Genomic DNA, 8,160 nt, shown 5'->3' with positions numbered 1-8,160 from the left:
TTGTGTGCGCTTTCCCGAAACAAGTAGGGTCCTGCATTTGTTGCGGACGGGATTTAGCTCAGACGAGTAATTCCAATGACCTTGTTATAAAAAAAAGATTTAGCCCAGACGGGTAATCTCGATATAATACCTCTCGAGCATATGTTATGATTAGGGTTTAACTTGGACTGGTAACCCTAATTGAGCTCTTGCGAGCATACGCTATATAAAGGATTTAGCCTGAACTGGTAATCTTGTTATACGACACGTGGCTTGTGAGTGTGATCTTTGGTTAAGTACTCTAAGGGGCAACCTTGATAAGAATTGACGAATTAATAAATCGTATACCTCGAGTGTGTTATTTAAACCTTCTTCAAAATTTCAACGATTCAACGGACATATAACTCTTGACATGGCACAAGAACTTTGAGATGAATTGATAATGACTTGAAAGAATATTTCTTGATGAGCTCATTTATGTTACTTGATTTATTTGAATAGTTTGGTGACTAACATGTTTGATGGAATGTATATGATTAGGCCATTTAGCCAAATGGATGAAAACACAACCTTGTATGCCTAGATTTTAATAAACAAGATTGGTAAGTTTAGTTTCTGTTATATGAACTTACTAAGCACATAATGCTTACTTTTTTTATTTTTCCCCCGTTTTAGAGTGCTCAGAAGCTCGTAAAGGTTGGAAGATCGCTGGAGCATCGTCACACTATCGTCTAGCATTTTGGGTATATTTAGTCAAATCATTTTGGTATAATGCATGTATAGAGAAACTTGGCCAATAGTGGCTTGAAAATGTTATTTTGTAACCTAGCCATTGGGATGGCTAGTAATGGCTTATTTTGGTATGATTAAGTAGATTATGATGTTATGTTCATATGTGATATGTTATGAATATGTTATCAAAAGTTGCTATTGCCTAAGTTAATCCAAGGTAAATTTATAATCATTTATGCATGTAGTGGTATACCTTGTTTAATGATGAATTTGCCTAATTTAAATACTTGAATTGGTTGCTATTGGTTGTGTATCTCAAGTGCAGGTCTTGGATGAAACCTTGGGTGAAAAATGGAGCTAGGAATGACTTCATTTTATCCACATGGATAGACACACGGGCGTGTGTCTAGATCATGTGTGACACACGGCCTGGTAACATGGGCATGTGGTTAGGTCATGTGTCCCCTGTACCTAAATTTTGAGAAACAAAATGCTCAGAATTGGGCACACGGGCAGAGGCACAGGCATGTGTCTCAACCGTGTGTACCACACGGCCTGGAACACTGGCGTGTGTCTTGGCCGTGTGAAACCTGCACCTAATTCAAATTGAATTAATTAACCACACGGCCTAGCACACAGGCGTGTGGTATGGCTGTGTGTGCAAGTCAGAGATTTACACGGGGTCGAACATGACCTCTAGCACGTGCGTGTCCCAGTGTCACATGGGCGTGTCCCTTGGACCACACGGGTGTGTGAGCCTTGCACCTTGGAAAAAAACTGTAATTTAGCAAAAATTTCTTAGAGGTCCCGATTAAGTCCCGATTCAATTCTAATGCTTGTATTGGGCCTCGAGGACCTGATCAAGAGACGTTATGAATGATCTCGGTAAATGAATAGAAATTTACAAAGTTAAATGGAACAATGTTTTGAATGTTTTGGTAAAGCTCCGAAACCTTATTCCGGCGGCGGGTATGGGTTAGGGGTGTTACAATTTTCTTTGAGGCATGAGGAATTATGAAATGGTAATGTTTGGATGGATGGTTGTTTATTAGACAAGTGAGATACTTTGAATCATGTAAGTGTGTAATGAAGTTAAGTTTTGGATGGGTTTTATATGTTATAAAGTTAAAAGTTTGCTTGAGACATATATGGTCAAAATAGGTATGTGTTAATGCATATCTTAGGTTGTTAAAAAGGTAAGGTTTTTTTAATAATTCATGATAAAATGCATAATGATATCACATGCTTATATGTTTGGTTGAAAGTTATAATTGAATCGAGATAGTTTTACATTTGTTAAATATTTTGGTAATGGTAATGTTTTGGCAGTGATGGTGCCAAAATGACATATTCGTTAGGCATATAAGAATGATATTTTAAATTATATTTTTGATATGTTTTGGTGCATTTTGATTTTGTTTAAGGAATGGTATAAAGTGCACATATGGCATATAAGAGATTGTGGTTTGTAACTTGTATTATAGAGTACCCATAGGTGAAAACGGTCTAACACACAGCCGTGTGCCTTATATGGGCATCTGGCATGGTCATGTGCTCTTAATGAAATGGTAGGTGAAATTGTTACACGACCATAGTCTCTCACAGCGCCGTGTGACTCTGCTTTACATGACTTGACCTCTTGTACACGGTTGGCTATAGAACTGTGTGTTTCAACCCCATACAGCCTCAACCTGTCACACAGCCTGGCCACATGACCATGTGACCCCTATTTTGCATTTTTACCACACTTTTTTGATTAGTCCTTGTTTTGTTCTGAATTATTTTTAGAGCTTTCATAAGCTTGATTTAACCCCAATATTGTATGAATAACATGTTTTTGACTATATGTTTGATGATTCATGATCGTTTAGAGATATCTGAATTGATATAGCATGATTTTATTTTTTTATGTACTGTATATCCTGTAACCTTAATCCAGTGATAGAGACGGGTAAATCAAATTTTGTATTAATCGAATTAATACATATACAATGTATTATGCATACAATTGTAGATTTTGTTCATATTCTTCAATTGGATCATTTTAAGTCCTTATACTTAGCGAATTTTGAAATTTCAATCATAACACAAATCGCAATCATTAATCCATTAACTAAATTTTTTAGTGAGTAATATGTGAAAATAACAAGCTAACATGTCATTACACATATTGTTATATGTTTCTCGTATCAAATTTAGGAAATAGTAGAACTTATTTGAATGGATTTACTAATTGTTGTTTGGCGAGGACTAAAAATTTAAAATTTGAAAAGTAAAATGACTAAAAATGACCAAATTAAAGTACATAAACTAAATCTAAACTTTCGTAAAATATAAAGACTAAGAATAAAATTTAACCTTAAAATATTAATAAGAATAAAATTTAACCTTAAAATATTAATAATACATAAAGTTTATTGAAGTGTGTATGGTTTATATAAATTGAAATTTAAAAAAAAATTGATTCCTTACTTATTGATCAGAGCAATGTTGGAATTAAAACGTAGTATACTAAATGAAAAATTTTCTTCGTTACATAAACATATTGATCATGCATTCAGATAAGACTAGAAAGGTTGGTAAATAATTGGATATTACCGAATATAAATTTTACCGATCTTACTATTTGTATGAATTGTATTAAAGAAAAGTAAACCAAGCATACTAAGAAAGTATTCTTGAAATGATACACACTAATATACATACATATATATATAAACGTTTTGATGTTTCATATTTTAATGGAAAATATTTTTCACATTTATTGATGATTTTTCATGATATTATTATATTCATTTACTTAATAAATAATATTAACCAATAAATATTCTTGAAATATACATTAATGAGGTTGAAAGACACTTAGATAGAAATGTAGAAATAGTAAGATCAGATAAAAGTGATGAATATTATGAGAAAGATATTTAATTGAGAGAATGTTGAAATCCATATGTAAAATTCCTTAAAAGTTGTGACATATCTATACAATATACTATGCTAAGCACACATAAGAAAATCGTGTTCTAGAAATGCATACTTGAACTTAATAATGCATGTGCTCAAAACTCATACATACATGTTAAATGAGGTTCTTAGTAAGATAGTACATAGAACTCATTTTGAGTTGTAGATTGGAAGGAAACCCAACTTGAGGCACCTACATATTTAAGGTTATCAAGCAAAAACGATGATGCATAATATCGTACAATGAGTGGATATATTATCAATTATCAAGAGAAATATAAAGGATATATGTTTCACATTTCAAACCATCGTCTAAGAACCATAGAAATTAGTAATGCTAGATTCCTTGCAAATGATGAAGTTAATAAGTGTGGTTAAGTATACAAGAAACTAGAGCAAAATCTTCTATATTTATAAATGTTCCTTTATCAACTTCTATGATAAATGCTATTCCGATAATAAATGAAGGTCCTAATAATGTTGCACAACATTTAAATAATGAAACATCCTTAGAAGAAATTAACTCATAGAGGTCGTTTATTCTTAATGATTATGTGATTTATTTGTAAGAATTAGATTTTGGCTTAGGTTTCGTTTTCATAAGCCATAAATACTGATGAGTTTGATAAATGGACAACACTATTAATACGGTTAAGATTTTTAGTTAAATTTGTTGGTGTAACAATTTAATTTTTTTTAAATGTTCACTTTGTAGTCATATGACAAAAAAAAAAGATTTTGTAATGGACTTAAATTTAACAAAGAATTTTAACAACGTTAGCAATTCTTAAAATCCATGTTAACATTTTAATTATAATAAAGTAATTGGACTAATGTCGTTATACAAATTGAGGTAGTTAAACTAATGTCGTTATAAAAGTTGAGTTACCAAATTATGTAGAATACATATTAAATATTAAATTTGAACATATTGTAGATACCAAAACAGAAATTTGGTAATTGTTATATAATCTCAAAAAAGAAAAAGAAGTAAATGGATCAGAATTAAAATTTATGTAAAAAAAAATTTAGGTGCATGTCATATAAAAAAGACATTACCTTATAAAAGTTGAGGTATTAAGTTAGGTCAAAAACTAAAATATAGATATTAAGTCTCAAATATGAATATGTTAAATATGAATATATTATAGAAACTAAAATTGAAATTTAATCATTATTATATAATTCGAAAACAAATAAAAGATCAAAATTGAAATCCAATTATTATCTTATATGTATATAATAAAAAAATTATTGATTGTTGTCATCTAAGAATGACCTAAGTCTTCCTTTTATTATAGATATTCATATACATGTTTTTATTTATTTATTTATCACTTTTTATTCATTCAAAATACTATATACTCGTATAGATTTTGACATGCTTTCGTATTTGCATTCTATTCAGTTTTTTTATGCTAATTATTTTTCCATATTATATTTGATATACATAATTTTAAAGAATTATTTGTATGTTCATATTCGTGATATTATTTTTGTTCAAAGTTTTCATCTTAATAAATTATTTTTATATATTTTTGAATGCTTTTTTACATTTGTATTAGAGGTGTTCATGCCCGGCCCAAAGGCCCGCCCGAAATGTAAGAGGGTTTGGGCAAAATATAGGTTCAAAATATGGGTTTGGACAAAAAATTAAAGCCCGTTTAAAAAAGGCCAAAAAGTTCTGTAATTTTTTTAAATTTTTTAATGTTATTTTCTTGTTGTTTTCTCCCTATTTTGCTATCATTTTATTATTATTTTGCTACTATTTTGTTGTTATTGTTTGGATATTATATAAAACTTATTTTATTGTTAATTTTGTTATTATTTTAAAGCATTTGTTAATTTTTATTATTGTTTTAGAGGCACTTTCTTGTTAAGTTGTATCTATCTTAGTGTTATTTAAGTCCATATATTTTTTAAAATTTATTTTCAATTTATTGGGAAATATTTATTTTGATGTTTTTAGTATTTTTGATGTATTATATATATATATATCTATATATCTATATATATATAAATAATATAATATATATAAAAAAATTAATACGGGCGGGCCGGGATGGGCTCGAGTTTTAGTTTTTTTTGTCCGGGTCGGGCTTGGGTTAAATTTTAGGCCCGTTTTTTGAACCCAAGCCAAAAATGGACATAATTTTTTAGTTGAACTCGGCCCATGAACACCTCTAATTTGTATCATGCTCATGTTATTTTTCGTATTTTATTTTAATTAATTTTTCTTATTATGTTTATACCGTATATCAATTCATCTCTTCTTCTTTTTTTTCTTGTATTGCCTATTTTAAGTATTTAATTTAGATAAAAATTAGTGTGTTAACAATATATTTGTGTCTTATCTTATTTCAGTCCATATTTTTACATAAATTTTAATAATGATTCAATCTTGAGAGAATTTTTTATTTCTTCATAATAGGTATTAATTTTTGTTCTTAAAGTGTTATAAATTAATATATAGAATTTTATATATACGTAATGATTTTTTTATATTGATTAGGACACTCAATAATTTATGTATTCATGTTATTTTTCTTTGTATATTGTATTTAGAATTTTTTAATTTATATTTATATTGTCGAAACTATTTTTTTGAAAAAACGGGAATCGACTTGATTTTGAAAACGAAAATTAAAACGGGAATCGCCACCGGTCCTTATTACGTGTGATCGAATCACCTTTGTTTTAATAAAACATTTTAGTTTACTAAAACAGTGTTTCGGTCTACGAATTTTAAGAAAACAAGTTCGGGGATCGGTTACGTGCGAGGAAGGATTAGCGCCCTCGACACGCCCAAGAATTGGTACCGAATTGATTAGTTAGTGTCTTAATGTCGAAAATCGAAAATCGGGAATGAATTTGAAATACGATCTTTTCTATAAATATCGATTTTAAAATTTTTGAATTAGCTAAAAACAATTTGTTTAAAGATTTCCTTATCTCGAGATATCAGAGTATCACATCCCGTAAGTTAGGACACAATACCATGAATTCCCGAACACAAGGTCGTCTTTTAATTTAAATGAGAGTTTCGTGTTTTAAAACTTGAAAAGGATATTTAGCCATTTAGAAACAACGAGAAAATCGAAACCCCGTAAGTTAGGGCACAATTCCTCGATATTTCAAAATGCATAACATTGCCTTATTTGGAAAATTTTGTTTTTGAATAGTAACGAATATAATATTCGAGCAACATGTGTTGTTTATTTAGGTTAAAACGAAGCGATTTATTGGATAAATGTAGCGAAATTTAATTCATAAGGCGATAATAAGAAATAAAAATATGATGCGACATAGAGTGATGATACATGAATAAAGTACTACGCGAGCAAATGACAATAATGGAAATACGAATAAACGAATTATAACACGCACAATGGCAATAACATAACATATGTCAATTAAATAACAAGCTTAATAAACACAGAAATGAGTTAATAATATAAAATGATTTAAATCAAACAAATAGATAATCTTAAATATAAAATATATACATAAGGATTTTAAAATAAATACTATAAAGGCAGTTTAAAGTAAAATAAAAAAAATCTAAAATCATTAATGAAAAGTTTAAAATCATAATACATAAAAAGAAGTTCAAAATAAATAATATACATAGCATAAAAACTTATCATTAATATATGCATAAAAAAAAATAAACAATGTAGAAGGAGTTTAAGATAAAAACATATGAAAATTTGAAAATAAATGCCCTATACAAAAAGGCAGTTTAAGAATAAACATTATATAAATTTAAAATAATAAGTAATTCAAAAATGATATATAAAAAGGTCTAAAATAAATAAATGAAAAGCAATGTAAAATGATTAACATGTATATAATAATTTAAAATGATATGTAAAACCAAAACAGTATAAAATAGATAATATATAAGATAGTTTATGATGAATAATAAAAATAAGTCAAAAATAAATATTATGTAGATAGAAATTTAAAATGAGTAACATACAAAACATTTAAAAAGGGTATATATAAAAATGGATAATACATATAAAAATTTGAAATTGATAATATAGGGAAAAGAAATTAAAGTAAACAATAAAACAATTTAAAATGAATAATACATAAAACAAGTTTAAAATAAATAATGTATAAAGCATTTTAAAATCTATAATACACAAAGCAAATTAAAGAATGACATATATGAATAGTTTTAAAATAAATAATATATAAGTTAATTTAAAAGTAATTAATAAGAAGTTTAAAATATATGATACGTAAAAGAATTAAAAATAGACAATATAAGTATACTTTATAATAACGATTTAGATATAATATATAAAGAATTATTAGATATACATAATACATAATAACTAAAGAATAAACAACGTAATATAATTTGAAATAAGTATATAGCGAAGCAGTTTTGAAATAATAGCACACATACAGAAACTTGAAATAGATGGCATATATATCTATATACAAATATGATAAGTAAGGATTATAAAATAA

Source organism: Gossypium hirsutum, chromosome A11, assembly GCF_007990345.1.
Source record: "Gossypium hirsutum isolate 1008001.06 chromosome A11, Gossypium_hirsutum_v2.1, whole genome shotgun sequence".
In the NCBI taxonomy this organism is placed as follows: Eukaryota; Viridiplantae; Streptophyta; class Magnoliopsida; order Malvales; family Malvaceae; genus Gossypium; species Gossypium hirsutum.
The sequence above is the reverse complement of the archived record's forward strand: the minus strand, read 5'-3'. Positions refer to the sequence as shown.